The sequence below is a fragment of the Vicugna pacos genome, chromosome 2 (assembly GCF_048564905.1).
Source record: "Vicugna pacos chromosome 2, VicPac4, whole genome shotgun sequence".
In the NCBI taxonomy this organism is placed as follows: Eukaryota; Metazoa; Chordata; class Mammalia; order Artiodactyla; family Camelidae; genus Vicugna; species Vicugna pacos.
In genome coordinates, this window is record NC_132988.1 from 86,021,880 (window position 1) to 86,037,847 (window position 15,968).

Sequence of the window (15,968 nt, forward strand, 5' to 3'; positions counted from 1 at the left end):
GTTCAAAAAAGATGAGTTAGGCCAGGCCACCTAGTTTTTACAAGAGGATTTCAACTCTACCCTCAGGATATCACTCCAACTCCTGGAATCTCTACCACCACCACCACCCAAGCAGTCTCTTAAGACCCAGGGGTCTACATCAGTGGTTCTCAAAGAATGATCCCTGAAGCAGCAGCAGCAGCAGCAGCAGCACTTGGGAACTTATTAGGATGCAAATTATTGGACTCCACCCCAGACCCTCAAAACCAAAACCTCCTGCAGTGAGCTGATCATCTAGGTTTTAATAAGCCTTCTTGGGAATTCTGATGTAAGTGCAAGTTTGAGAACCATTCTTCCATATTTAACTCCAGGTGCTCACTGGTGGCAGACCTGACTACTATCTTCCCCAATACTCAGTAATCGTTGGATGAAAAACATTTTAAAACCATATTTACAGTTGATTAATTACAGGATACAAAGTCCATCTATTTTTCTTTAAAATCCAAAATCTTCCTCTATGGAGTGTGCTGCACCCCCGGGTTGGTTGCCTTTCCTGAATTCTCCTTGGTCTTTATGGAGAGATGCTACAAAGCACAGACCACGAAACTCATCTTTTGCCCTAGTTGGGGTGTTCCTGAAGTCTCTACTCTGGCAATCTCCCCTGACTTGAAATGATATATTATGAATTTATTTACTTGCTCATCGTCTGTCTCTCCCACTACAGTGTAAGATCCCTAACACGAATGTCATTAACTACTATGTTGCTAGCACCCAGAACAATGCCTGACCCAGAGCAGGTGTTTAATAATAATGCACAATAAATGAAAGAATAAATAGCATCATTAGTTACATTACACAGTGGCCACGTGTTTATAAGATTACTTCTGCCTGGTCATAACATCAACAAGAGCAGTATTTCTGTTGGTCATTTGGTCTGTTTTTAGTTTTGTGAACACCAAGCCTTTTGTCATTGACAAGGCTCCCCTTTTGGAATGTCAGATGCCAGGATAAAGGTTTTGATGGTTTGGAATTTTTGGTCATATCACCTGTTTTGTGACTTGAAATATGAGCACTTAACTGCAGTGTTCTGGTTCAAATTCCAGTCCCACCACTTACTTTCACTGAGACCTTGGGCAAATTAAATAATCTTTGTCTGCCTCAATCTCCTCATCTGTAAATTAAGATCACAAGAATTTTTACTTTATATGGTTAAGTGCCTAGAATAGTGCCAAGTTCTTAGTAAGTGCTGCTGTGATGGCGGTGGTGGTAAAGGAGATACGTAAACAGAGAGACATAAAGAAAATATGCTTAAGTGTTTATAATAGTCATCTCTAGGTGAGGAGTTAAGGAATTGCTATTTCCTTCTTACATTTCTGTGTCCTCAAAATCTTAAACAAAATACATGTTTAAAAAAAGAGAAGAAGAAGAAAGAAAGAAAGGAAAGGAGGAAGAAAGAAAGAAAGAAAAATCACGTGGGGTCCTCAACTTGTATAGCTGACTTTAAGAAACATGACAGGAGAATTTACTCTAGTCAGATCCCTAAAGAGCAATACACAGATCTGTCAGAAAAGAATCAGCCCTCCAGTTTATCCTAAGATATATGGTTGGAGCAGATGACTGTGAGAGACACAGAGGAGATGATTCAATCATAAAGATGGCCTTGTTGGCTTATTTCCCATAAGAATTCCTGAAATCCGACCGTGGACATGTAGGAAGATGGTGATGGTCTTGTACTTCCCTTACGTGTTTCAATCACAATAAAGGGTGTTATTTCACGGCTTTACTACTGTCTCTAAACTCTTACCCATTTTAAGCCCAATTTTAAAGTAAAAAATAACAAAAGAAGTGGCAAGCAATAAAAGGCACAGTTGTGGCAGAACCCACTTAAAGTGTGAGGCTCATTGCCTAGGTAAGGTGCAGTGCTGGGTTGTCTCCTTGCCCTTCCAGATCCCCCCTTCCCCCTGCTCTGTGCCCTGGGACACTGACCTCTGTGGAGTTTATCAATCGGGCTTCCGATTTCTGTCTGATTTCTGTCCATTTTGTCCAGTAGCCATCCCTGGCAAGGGACTGAAGGTCAAAAGAGAAAGACGTTGGAATATTTGCTCCAGGCTCTTCCCTGCAGGACCTTGGGTTGGCAGTGGTTGTGGTCCTCCACCCACGGCTACAGTCCCCATCAGGCAGCCCTCTATAACAGCTGCAAACACCTTCCATGTTCCAGCAACTGCTGCTTCTCATTTCTTCTCCAGGCTCAGGCTGGAATGGCTTGCTTCCAGCTTCAGCTAGCCCCAAAATGTTCCATCATAACTCACTGATTTCTCTTAACCCTCCCCAGACCTTCACTGAACTCTTGACAATGACCCTGTTCAAGTGTCAGGAGGGCCAAGGCTCTGACTGGTACAGAGGGAAACATACCAGGAGAGATGCAGTGATGGAAACCCACCAGGCTTGTCCACAAAACATGGTTCCAAGCCTCCTCGCAGCCAAGTCAAAGAGAAGAGCATAATGGATTACGTGGCTCTCCTATTCTAGCAAAAGGTAGGTAGCAGAAGATTTTATTTTCTTTATAAGGGGCACTGAGTAGAACTTTTCACAGGCATCTTTACAGAGTGGGCGTGTCCATACATCCCACCACCATCACAGTGCTCTAAATCCTCATGCAGGAAGAAAATGATCAGCACCAGGGTCAAGTTAAGAAATGGTGCAAGAGTGAGGGAGTTCAGCACCATGGGAGAAGGTCACCGTGTCTAGCCAAGGTGATAATCATGCCTGTAACCAGACTGCCAGGAACTTTGTCTTATTTACTGGGGTCTCTTGGTAGAATCATGCCACCAGACACAGAGAAGATTCTCAATAAATAATTGTTGAATAAGACAACGAATATCTTAACATTTTTGAAGTGTCATATCTTGGCCTTTTATATTATAGCTTCTAGCAATTCTTTTCTTATTCTTTCTTTTTTCTTTTTTTGGCTTTTTAATTTGTTTGGGGATTTTTTGTTTTGTTTTGTTTTGGTTTGGTTGGTTTGGTTTTTTGGTAGGAGATAATTAAGTTTGTTTGTTTGTGTATATTAATAGAGGTACTGGGGATTGACCCCTGGACCCCCTGCATGCCTAAGCATGCTCTCCGCCACTGAGCTATATACCTTCCCCACATTATAGCTTCTAAATGCCAGTTTTCCCTCAAGGAGGAAACATGACATGGTAGAACATGGTTCTCAAACTTGGCCGAACATGGGTGTTATCTGAAGAGCTGTGACAAATACTGTTGCCTGGGTTTCATGCCAAGTTATTCTGATTTCATTGGTCTGGGGTTCAGCCAGCACATGAGGGATTTTTTTTTTTTTAACACTATCCAGATGATTCTGATGTGCAGTCCAGATTGAGAACACGGTTTTGCAAAAATGTTGTGAGATTGGAGTCAAGAGCCCAGGGTTCAGGCCTCAATTCCACTAATGACAAGGAGGAAGTTCAATTCCTCTGAGCCACAGTTTTCCTATGTGTGAAAATGAAGACAAAAATACCTGCCCTGATTATCTCACACCTTTTGTGTGAATTAAGTCAAATCAGGTCCGTCAAAATTCTTCATAAATTCTAAAATACCTTACATAGATATCACCATGTTAACATACTGACAGTAGTAACACATAAACCTGTTTGCAGTGTTGAATATTCTTCCTCAGGTTACATTTTAAAGTTCCCACAGAAGTGCCTTTGATGTTGAAACTTTCTTGAGGTGCTACTTGAGGTCTGTAAACCATTATCTCCAAAGCTGAACAAGACACATCGTATTGGGCAACAAGACTGATAGTTCAAGGGAGAGGAAGAAGGCTTTCCCTCCAAACTTAATGAGCTTGTAAAACAGCCATGCTCAGAATGTGAGTTTCCATGGCCGTTTGGCCACACATCAGTACAGCCACAAGCTTGGTCATGTTGGAGGGTCCAGCTGTGGCCCAGGGTGGATGGATCTGATCCCAGCATTGTTCTTTCACACCCAGGTGTACGTCCCATGGTGGTGATCATTACCTTGGGTCCTTAGCACTACTTGGCTCCCTTCCATTGTTTGTCTCCTTAATGTGCGTGATCATAAGAGATTACATTCCTTTTCCTTTTCAAAACCTCCAATAGATATTTATAAAAATTCCATCTAAAATATTAGTCTTCCATATTCTAACTAGTATAATTCTCCTTAAATCTGGTGGGACATTCTGAAACTTTCTTTGGACTAAAATAAATAGTAGAATTCAAATGATACATTTTTATAAAACTGTAGACTGTCTTCTATTTACTTGAAAAATCTGTTTTCCCTATAAAGTGTTTAGTGTTTACTAGACCCCATTTAATTTCAACAAAATTTTCCAGGATGAGGAGTGGAGGTTAGAAAAACCTGTGGGTTTTTTCCGACCTAAATTTTACTGTAAGTTACCTTAATCGTGCGAGTCTCATGCTGGCTCATCACCACACAGCCATTTCCTAGAGCAAAAAAGATCTCCCTTCCAAGTCTGGAAGCCTTATCAATCAAGTCTGAATTCTTTAGGAAAATTACTTCTTGCTAATGCCATGATTTTAATCCAACCAAGTGCCTTTGGCATCTCTTTAAGTTTACTCTAGGCCCAAACATCAATTTATAAATTCATTTGTACAGATACTGCTGGGAGATGCCGAACTGGGATGGAGTAGGTTTCTAAGAGGCTGTAGGATTGTGAGGATGTGGAAGGCGCAATGAAGAGAAGGTCACTTTGCCTGGAGAATTTGCCTGAGAAGATCCAACTAAATGTTAGCTCTATAGATGAGAAACAGAACAGAATCCTCATAAATCTGAAAAATATAAGAAAATATGTTTAAAAAGTGAATAGATCAGATATAAAGCAAGAGATGGTGGGGGCATTCAGAAAAATATTAATACATTTTTTTAAAACAAACACTGGAATACTTTGACTCCTTGATAGCACTTATATGCTTCAATGATTTTATATGATCAACTTAGCAGTTCAGCAATTAGGCAAATTACAGCCATGTAATTTGTAATCAACCATGTAATCAGCCATGACAGATTACATGGTTTTAGCATGTAAAACCACGCCCAGATAAAAATCACCCTTTTTACGTGTACAATTCAGTGGTTTTTAGTATATTCACAGAGTTAGTATTTTCACCACTATTGCTACCTAATTATAAGAACACTTTTATCACCCCAGAAAGAAATCCAGACTCGTTAGCAGTCACTCCCCATCCCCCCCACCCCCACCCCTTACTTTCAAGCCCCGGCAGCCACTAAGCTGCTTTCCATCTCTATGGATCTGCCTGTCTTGGACATTTGCTACAAATGGAGTCATACAATATGCGGTCTTTGCATTCATGTTTTCCTTTAATTCTTTAGACATTGTTTCCTTTAGTTCTTCGCACATATTTATAATAGCTGATTTAAAGTCCAACAGTTGGACTTCTTAAGGGACAGTTTCTGTTGACTTCTTTTTCTCCTTTGTATGGGCCATAATTTCCTGTTTCTTTGCAGGTTGGAAACTGGGTATTTTATTTTATTGACACTGGCTATTTTAAATAATATAACGTGGCAATCCCCAAAATAAGATTGTCCTCCTCTCCGGGGATTGCTATTGTTGCTGTTCTTTGTCATCATTACTATTTGTTTGCTTATTCGATTTCCTGACTAGTTCTGTCAAATCTATATTATTTTTACTTGCAGCCACTGAAGTACCTTCTTGGTTGGCTTAGTGGTCAGCCAACGATTACAGAGATTTCTTTAAATGCCTTAAACCAGTATGTTTCCCACTCTTTTCCAAGGGGTTCTGTGTGTGTGTCGTGGCATGTCTTCAGCACTGTGGCAGTTTGCAATTCTGCCTGAGCCTTTACTACTTGCTTATACAGAGCCTCAAGGTCAACCAGGGGCTAGAAATAAGAGCCTTCTCTTTTCTGGTCATGCACATGTGGGTGGCCTTCTAGATTCCGGGTAATATGTTGGAGCTTTTCAAAGACCCCTGTAGACCTCTCATTCTTCAAGTTTCCCTTTGGAAATCCCCACCTGGTACCACTGCCTCCAGCAATTGTGGTGCTACACGATTGCCACTGATTATTTACAACAAACATACTGGGAAAATAGATTTCCCACTGAGTAAGGTCTGAGTCAAGTTAAATAAAGACCAGCTCTGTAAATGAGGTTTTCAGAGAGCTGCAAGACAGGTCAAATCATGATAACTCTGGAAATGGGGTTTTAGGGGAGCTCCGAATCCATTTGCACTCTTCGGGGCTGGGAGGCTATTGGTTTTCACAGCTGCTGGGGTTGCGAGGCTGTCTGTATTCAAGGCTACCATGAAGCTGGGGAGAGGAGGATGAGATAGGAATAGTTAAAGTGCCACAAACTATGCTGTCCTTATCAAGATACAGTCGTTTTTCTTGAATAAATTCTCCTTGGATTTATGCAAACTTTTAATTAATTTACAGAGTACTGAAAAGGTTACTTTTGAAAAATTTTACTGTCATTTTTGTTGCTTTTATTGAGGAGTGGATTTTATTGAGGAGTACTTCCATTCTGGAAGTACTTCTCCTCCAATTAATAATTTCTCAAGTGTCATTGAGATAGCCCTGGTTTGGAATCTCAGCTCCAATTTCAGCCAGCCATGTGACCTTGGACAAGATATGTGACCTTCCTAAGCAGTGTGGTTTCCATTTCAGAAGATTTCTGCAAGGATTATCTTGGAAAATATATGTAAGAGCCCATAGTAGATGCTCCTAAATGTTTATTTTTCTTTCACTTTGCCTGAAATGAAGTGATACTAGCATGCCACTCTAGTAGCAGATGTAGTAACAAACCTGCTGTCCATTAACTGTCAGCCTGGACAGATCACTTCAGTTCTAGGCATCTGTATCAGCTGTAAAATGGAGGGGTTTGCTGGCCTCCTGAGTCCATTCCAGCACTGTTTCTATGAAAACTGGTGCTTTCTTTTTCTACTAAGCAAATTAATAGTGCCAATAGGCAGGTTTTTAAAAAATGACTCTAAACACTGCCTCTAAGCATTTTCAAAGTCAAAATAGCATGATACATTTACCTGCACAAAATATGTCATTTATAGCTTATTTTATTAGCTTGTCATATTAGACATCCTTTTAAGCAGAGTATTATTAATTTGGGGGATGTTTAAATTCAAATGTACTAACAGAGTTTCAACTATTAATTCTGATTTTCATGAATTTGCACTATCCATATTTTTTCTAAATTTGTAAGGGAAACTGAAGCAAAAATAAATTAATAAAATAAAAGTTCGGGCTCTACACTGGAATTTGACACAACATTGTAAAATTATTATAAATCAACAAAAAATGTTAAAAAATAAAATAAAATAAAAGTTCAAAAGTGCAAGATAATCAAATTTTGGATTTAGAACAAAATATAGTTATCTCAAGAATTAAAATATATTTAATATATGATATAATAAATATAATATATACATGTATGTTAAATACATTTTTTTCACTGAAGACTAAAACTGTGCTTAGATTCAATTCCAAAGACAAAGTAAAACAAATAGATTAAGCCTCCTTTTCAGCTCACTTGGAACAGCGGTCTTTTCCTGCAAAAATTTTTGAGTAATTACATTTCTAACTCACAGGACCTCCCAGATTTATTCATAGTAAATATTCTAATACCTGCCACTACGGTACGTCTCTCTCCATTCTGAAATCTACTCTAAAAGAAACTACACAGTATCAGACTGTGAGGAATAGTGTGACCTCGTGTCTGTCTTCTGCATGTTCAATAACTCTTCATTCACTTCTCATGTCTACTTGAAAAGCTGTTTTGTGGCAATAAATCCCCCTTTTCCAAGCAACTGAAGATATTGGGCAAACTGAGGGTGAAAGGATCCAAAATTTGTATTTGAAATGCAAAGGTGGAATTTTAAAGTAACTGTTCACTTTTGATTATAGAAATGATATATTTTATAGGTAAAAATTATAAGAGTATCCAAAAATAAAAATATGGAAAAAAGTCACCTATATTTTGGTCATGAAGGCATGGTTATTTTTAATATTATGGTGTTTTGATTTTCTACTCACATACACATATATAATATAGATATACACATATAAATATTAAAAAATATAAATATATTCTCTCTCTCTCACTCTCTCTCTCTCCAGTCATCCCTCGATACTGTGGAGGATTGGTTTTGGGTCCCCTGCAAATACCGAAATCCAAGGATACTCAAGTCCCTTACGTTAAATGACACAGTATTTGCATGTAACTTACATACATCCTTCTATATACTTTAAATCCTCTCTAGATTACCTACAATACCTAATAGAATGTAAATGCCATGAAAATAGTTGTAAATACAATGCCAGTGCCATCAGTTATCAGAGTGTGGCAAATTCAAGTCTTACTTTTTGGACCTTTCTGAAGTGGTTTTTTTTTTTTTAATATTTTCAATCTGAGGTTGGTAGAATCCATGAATGTGGAACCTACAGATACAGAGGGCCAACTTCGTATGTATATAGAGAGAGACAAGAGAGAAAGAGACTTCTCTGAGAGTAAACCGTCTCTAAAATGTAAGTGTACATAAGAATTCCTAGAAAAGGAACAGTTCAAAGAAGAAAGGGGAGCCCTAACCAGACGAGTGTTCTTAGGAAGGGCAGCCCTCAGCTATGCATCCTAAGGTACATGTGTAGCTGCTGACCCCACGTCACCTTGGTCCATCTCTGAGTTCACCTTCAGCTACAGGGGACTAGTGACTAGCACACTGACAGCTGCATACCGCAAGCACCATCTCTCTCTGCTTTTCAGTCTGAGGGCTTTCTCCAGCATCACGGAGTAGTCAGGGTAGCAGGGATGAAGGCCATGCATGTGCCTAAGAGTGTGAGTTTCTTTTCACCAAAGCTGATGTAGTTACTGCTACTGATGGGTACCCGGCCTACCAGGAACCAGACTGATACTGAGCTCTCTTTAAGGAGACCAACTAAACATTTGGTGTCTTGAGATGAGAGCATCTTGGATTATCTGGGTGGGCTGTAAATCCAACAATAAGGGTTCCTGTTAGAGTGAGGCAGAGGGAATTTTGACACAAAGAGGAGACAGTGATGTGAAGAGAGAAGCAGAGTTTACAGTGATGCAGCCACAAGCCAAGGAAAGCCTGCAGCCCCCAGAAGCTGAGAGAGGTCGGGAAGCATTCTCCCTAGAACTCTTAGGAGGAAAGGGGCCTTGCTAACACCTTGATTTTGAACTTCTGGCCTCCAGAACTCCGAGACAATAGGTTTCTGTTTTAAGCCGCCTAGGTTGCATTAATTTGTTAAGGCTGCCACAGGAAACTTAATATACAAGTGCATCCAATGTTACTGTTACCCAATGTTTTCTCACTTTCTAAAGGAAAGTAGAGATCCAGAATTCTTTACATGTGCTATCTCCTTGTTTTTATTTTTATTTTTTCTTCTTTTTAAAAATAATTTGGTGGGGGAGGTAGTTAGGTTTATTTATTTATTTGTTTATTTTAATGGAAGTACTGGGATTGAACCCAGGACCTGGTGCATGCTAAGGTCCTATAGCCAAAACATGGAAACAGCCTAAATGTCCATCAACAGGTGACTGGATAAAGAAGATGTGGTATATTTATACAATGGAGTACTACTCAGCCATAAAAACTGACAACATAATGCCATTTGCAGCAACATGGTTGCTCCTGGAGAATGTCATTCTAAGTGAAGTATGCCAGAAAGAGAAAGAAAAATACCTTATGAGATCGCTCATATGTGGAATCTAAAAAACAAAAAGAAAAACAAACAAACAAACAAAAACAAAGCATAAATACAGGACAGAAATAGACTCACAGACAGAGAATACAGACTTGTGGTTGCCAGGGGGGGTGGAGGGTGGGAAGGGATAGACTAGGATTTCAAAATTGTAGAATAGATAAACAAGATTACACTGTATAGCACAGGGAAATATGCACAAAATGTTATGGTAGCTCACAGAGAAAAAAATGTGACAATGAGTGTGTACATGTCCACGTATGACTGAAAAATTGTGCTGAACACTGGAATTTGACACAACATTGTAAAATGATTATAAATCAATAAAAAATGTTAAAAAAAATTAAAAGCCATATCCACAAGAGAAAAAAAAAACCAAACCATCCAAACAAAACACATGTGCAAGTCAATTCAGGATCACTGATACAAGTCTGCCATCTTTCTGCTACGTATTCATGGAGACTTTCCAATGCTCAACCACTCAGTAGTCAACTCTGACTTCATCCAAAAGTCTTTTTTTTTTTTTTTCTTTATGGGGCTTGTTCTGGAAATAGGCAAATTGATTTCTGAAATCACAGATAGAAAAGAGAAACCGTCTTGTTCTTTACATCCATCATGGCTGAACACTGAAAATGAGAAACATTTCTGATCCCCTGTTGGATGCACTTAGGGACATAAACACATTGACTAGCTCTTTTGAACTTGACATGTATCTTTCAACCCAAATCTGTGTCGGAGAGGGTTGCTAAATTTGGCCTATTCAGACATCTACCCTCACTAAGAATTTGACCAGCAAACACTGGCTTGCAGGCCAATGACCCCGTCAGAACTCAGCCTTGAGCCCATCGCAGCCACCGCCTCTCAGCATTCCCAGGGTGTTTTGAATAATTGCTGTTAGATTCATTCCTGTAAGTAGTTTTAATTTGTTGTCTCCTCATTAGCATTTTTAGGTTACTAAGTCGTTTTGCCTGGATTCCAGGGTCATTTTTAAGAGGAAAAAGCAACTAACCTTTCCCATATTTGGGCTAGGCCTAGCCAGCAGGAGGCCCGGGCCTCAGTCCCAGTTTGCCACTAAACAGCTGCATGACCTTGGCCAACTCTCTTCACCTCTCTAGTCCTCAATTTCCTGTAGCTGATCTCTGAATTTCCTTTCCGCATTAAAAATTATTTTGACAGGGTAATTTAATTATGCAGTAAAGCCTCCAATCTAGTTCATCTTTCTTCAGACTTAGCCAAGGGTGGAGAAGGCAGGACGCAGGCTTGGGTTCATTCACCAACTATTCAGTGGGCTTCTACCATATGCCAGACCCTGTGCCAAGTGCTGGGGTTACAAACCTGGATAGAACACAGACCCTGCCTCGTGGATCTTGCAGTCTATTGGGAGCTGGGGGTGCAGCTACAAAGAAGTCAGCAAATATGATCTAGGACTGTGTTTGAGGGCTGCATGGAGCTCAAGGGAAGCCTAGGAGAGGCCATGCAACTCACATAGGAAGAGTCAGGGGAGTGTCATTGAGGAAGTGGTGCTTGCAGAACAGGCAAGGGTTAGAAAGGCAAAGAAGAGACACCATGGCCCATGCAAAACATAAAGGAGTAAAATAGTCCCTGGAAAGTACGTGGGACTCAGACAATGGCCAACAACTTTTATCTGAATGAATAAAATGGGACAACAACAACACCTGATCTACATTTTAATTCTTTTTTTATTATTATTTTTATTGAGGTATAGTTGATTTACAATGTTGTGTTCATTTCTAACATACAGCATAGAGATTCAGTCATATATTACTCATACTCTTTGTCATTATAGGTTATTGCAAGATATTAACTATAGTTCCCTGTGCTATACCATAGGGCCTTGTGATTTATCTATTGTATACACAGTAGTTTGTATCTGCTAATCCCGAATTTCTAATTTATCCACTGCCCATTTCCCCTTTGGTAACCATAAGTTTGTTTTCTATGTCTGTGAATCTGTTTCTGTTTTGTAAATAAGTTCATTTGTCTCATTTTTTTAGATTCCACATGTAAGTGATATCATGTGATATTTGTCTTTCTCTTTCTGACTTAACTTCATTTACTATGATAATCTCTACCTTCATCCATGTTACTGCAAATGGCATTATAATTCATTCTTTCAAGAAACAGGATTCTCTAGATGTTGCTAAATAGGTGTGAGCTAATAGTCTTACTACTGAATGCAATCTGGGCAATGTCCACTGCCACAATGGCTCACAATGGAGAATTTTCATTTCCCACACACCTATTCATATAAAACTTTAAGTTCTTGGGTGCAGAATAGATTCCCTACCATATGCTACCTCTTAAACTTTTGTGGTTTCATGACTCCACCACCCAAGTGTTGAAAGTATTCACAGCTCACAAACAGGAAGTTAAGGATAAGATAAAACTTTTCAGCTTACCATAAAAGACCCAATATACTGTATTTCTAAGTGAAGAATATGTTCCCTCTAATTTGATAAGGATGAGAATCAGCAACATACTGTGATTTCTTGTTCCTGAATGTTCAACTACATAAAACACAAGATCTACAGACAATGACCCCCTAATCTAAAGTAGTTTTACAAGTTATTCCTTCAGTTGATACTTCCAAGGCTCAGAGGAATCAGGCAAAGAAAGAAAATTGTAAAAATAGTCAGCACTCAACAGCTCTTCCTAAACCAGTTAAACTGCCACAGAATTGACCTGTGTATAGAAACTCTCTGGAACTTCCAATTAAAGGATCTCATCTGACCTTTGGTTTAGGACAAATGCCTTTTCAGGAAAGTCAGCTGTAAGACGGTGTTAGCATCTTGGGACAAAGAGGATTGGAAAATGAACATCACCTATTTTCCTTAAAGAATAAAACCATAACAAATAAGTTAATTTGTGTATATATTCCCATGTTTATGCAACAGCTACTAGGTCAGTTCAAATATTTTTCACTTTTAAAAAGTCCGGGAGAACTCGATAGGACCTCTTGTGACCTTTTTCAAATGTTGGAAGCCATTCTGCACAAAGGAAGCAATCACCAACTGGTGAGGGCACAAAAGAATGGAAACAACCACCAGCTAAGCACACACAACAAAAAGCCAAAGTCAGGAAACATCCTAACCTGTGGTCCTGCTGCCCCTTTCCCCACTCCCTGCACCCGCTCCAGTTTAGTTTTTGCTTTATCATTGCTGAAGATGGAAATCTGTTATACCAACAATCAGGATGCCTTCTAGCATGTCTCAAGCGACTCAGATCCTCTTCTTACTAAAATTATTTGGTCTCACTCACTTAGCTCCCTTAAAGAGACCAAAAAGGGGGGGGGCATTAAAAATGTATGAAACAACTTGAAGTTTAGGCATGTTTTATTGCTGCTGTGATCCATGACTTAAGCTATTTCATTTACAAACCACGAACACTTGTCAAAAGAACGCTGGTCTGCAAAACCGAATACTTTTCTCTGAAACAGTCCCTTGTCTGCACCAGACTTAGTTTGATATGCTTTGGCTCACATTAATTTTGCTTTTATCTGTTTCTCCTGAATAGACATGATTTTATTTACCTTTAAAACTAATCTGTAAAATATGGGAACTTGAGAAAGCAAACATGAATTATACTCATTCCTTAGGTTTTATCAGGTAGATCAGGCTGAAGTTAACTCTCTTTGTCTTCAAGGAAAACATACAAAAATATTACCTCTCCATGCCATTATCTTTAGTTTGAGGGAGCGCTTGATTCTTTTCCAAGGCAAGTGCAGTGGTCTGCATCCAGGAGTTCTTAAACCTCCAGAAAGAGGTGATGAACATGAAGGACTGAACTTGTCCTTAACGGAAGTCCAATGCCGCCCTCCCCTCCAGCCTGAAGGCCGCAGGCGTTAGGTCCTATTTACTGCCTGTAACCTCCTTCAGGGCATAACAAAATCTCATTTCTCTGTGGACCTCCACCACCAGATACATAAAGTAGCAGGAGTTCGGTAAACATTTGTTGAATTGGTTAACTTCATGACAAAAAGAACGGAAAAGCCCTAAATAAATTGAGAACAAAATAAAAATAAAAATTTTAAAAATAATAATAGCTAACATTTATTGAGAGCTGCTGGTGCCAGCCCTTATTTTAAGTACTTAAGCATATCTCAATGTGTTAACTTTATACAATAGCCAAAGGAGGTTATTAGTATTATCAATATTAACATTCATTATTATCAGTAGTCAGTAGAAGATTCTGCTTCTATTCCCCAGTTTCCTGGTGAGGGAAATGAGGCGCAGATAAGTTAGTAATCTGCCCAAGGTCTTGAAGCTTATGAGTGATAGATCTGGGGACCACACTCCCAGGCAATCTGTCTCCAGAGTCCATGCAAGTAGCCACCACCATGACTAATCGTCATGTATCCAAAGAGTCCCTGGGTTCTACCAACTTTTGCTATAAACTGTTGTCCAGATGTTGTGGCTCTTTCCCCATCACATTCATCATAAATTCCATTGCCCCACTTTTCAACAGAGAAGTTCTGGGGGCCACCTGCGGCCTCAGAGTGGTTAGGTGCTCATTATAAGAGTTACACATGTAGAGTACCTCCTTTGTGTAAAGTATTTTCTGACATTTAAAGGGGTGTCACAAGAAAAGGGGACTAAATCTGTTCCATGTTGGTCCAGAGAAGATGACAAGGACTAGTGACAGAAATTACTGGAAGGCTGACATTCACCCTAGTCCTTTATTACTTCAAACACAGAGAAAGTTGAAGGAATAATAAATTGAACACCTCTATACTTACTCCATTCAACAATTAACTTTTTGTTATATTTGTTTTATCTACTGTATATAAACATATATGCCTTTTTCCTGAGCCATTTTAAAGTTTGTTGCAGATATCAAAATACTTCACCCGTGTTTTTAAAATGCATCTCCAGTAATAAGGGCATTCTCCTGCATAACCACACCACTATGATCCACACCTAAGAAAATTAACAATAACTGAGAGGATGGATGTGCTATAATACATAAAGGAATCTGCTTAGAATTAGAGCGCCTCAAAAATCAAATATTCAGCAAGTTCTCTGTCCCTGGTAGAATGACTTCTTAACCACCTCTCAAGGAAAACATAGAAAGACTTCACACACCAGGGCATGATTGAAATTCTAGCTCCTTCCTGAGTCTGAGTTACATAACTAAAGTCCCTTCCTATTATCTTATCCCTGAAAGAGAACAAAATCTAATCCACTTCTCTAGAAATAAGTGTCTTGTTTTTCTTTCTGCCATCACTCTTAGTGCCTTTTCTCTCATAATCCCAGCTATCTGCCCACAGGGGCCGCCCAGTCATCCTTCCTGACTCCACTGCGTAATTATTGACTCTTGAAGTTGGAGGATTCCATCATGGCCTCCTAAAAACAACCTTTGCCCACTCTGCACCCACCTTCTTCACTACCCCAAAACTGAATCTTCAGTAGTCCTTCAAAAGTTCCAAGTCCAGCTTGATGCCTGAGTTCTCCTAGAATGGGAAGTCTGGGTGTGGTCCCACCTGGGGTTATAGCTTATTGGTCTAAGTGCAAGGAAGGACAGCACTGATCTATGAGCCTAAAATATGGGGTTAAGGATGATCTGAGTCCAGGAATAGTGAAATAGCTAGACAGTGCGAGTGAAGGAGCCATCCAAACAGACCAGGCTGATAGCCAGGATCCACCATTAGGCAACAAGACAGAAACTGTATTAGTCAGGATTTTCCAGAGAAATGGAACAAATAGGAAATGCATATATGAATGAATGAATGAATGAATGAATGAATAAATAATTGTTTGTCTGTTGATTGATTAGAAGGTATTGATTCACACGATCATGGAGGCTGAGAAGGCCCATGATCTGCCATCTGCAAGCTAGAGACCCAGGGAGGCCAGCAGTGTAGTTTGAAGGTCTGAGAGCTAGAAAGCTGATAGTGTAGATTCCAGTATGAGTCCGAAGGTTTGAGAACCAGGATCCTTGAGGACAGGATGAGGCCAATGTCCAGCTTCAGCAGTCAGGCAGACAGAGCAAACCCTCCCTTCCTCCATCATTTTGTTCTATTCAGGCCCTCAATGGACTGTATAAAGTCATATTGGGGAGGGCCATCTGCTTCACCACCAATTCAAATGCTAATCTCTTCCAGAAACATCCTCAGAGATACACCCAGTAATAGCCTTTAATCAGGCAGCAGCCAGCTATGCAACTGGCCTCCCTTCCCCTGGATCCTCCTTCAGCTTTTTCCCCTCCTGGACCAGTTGT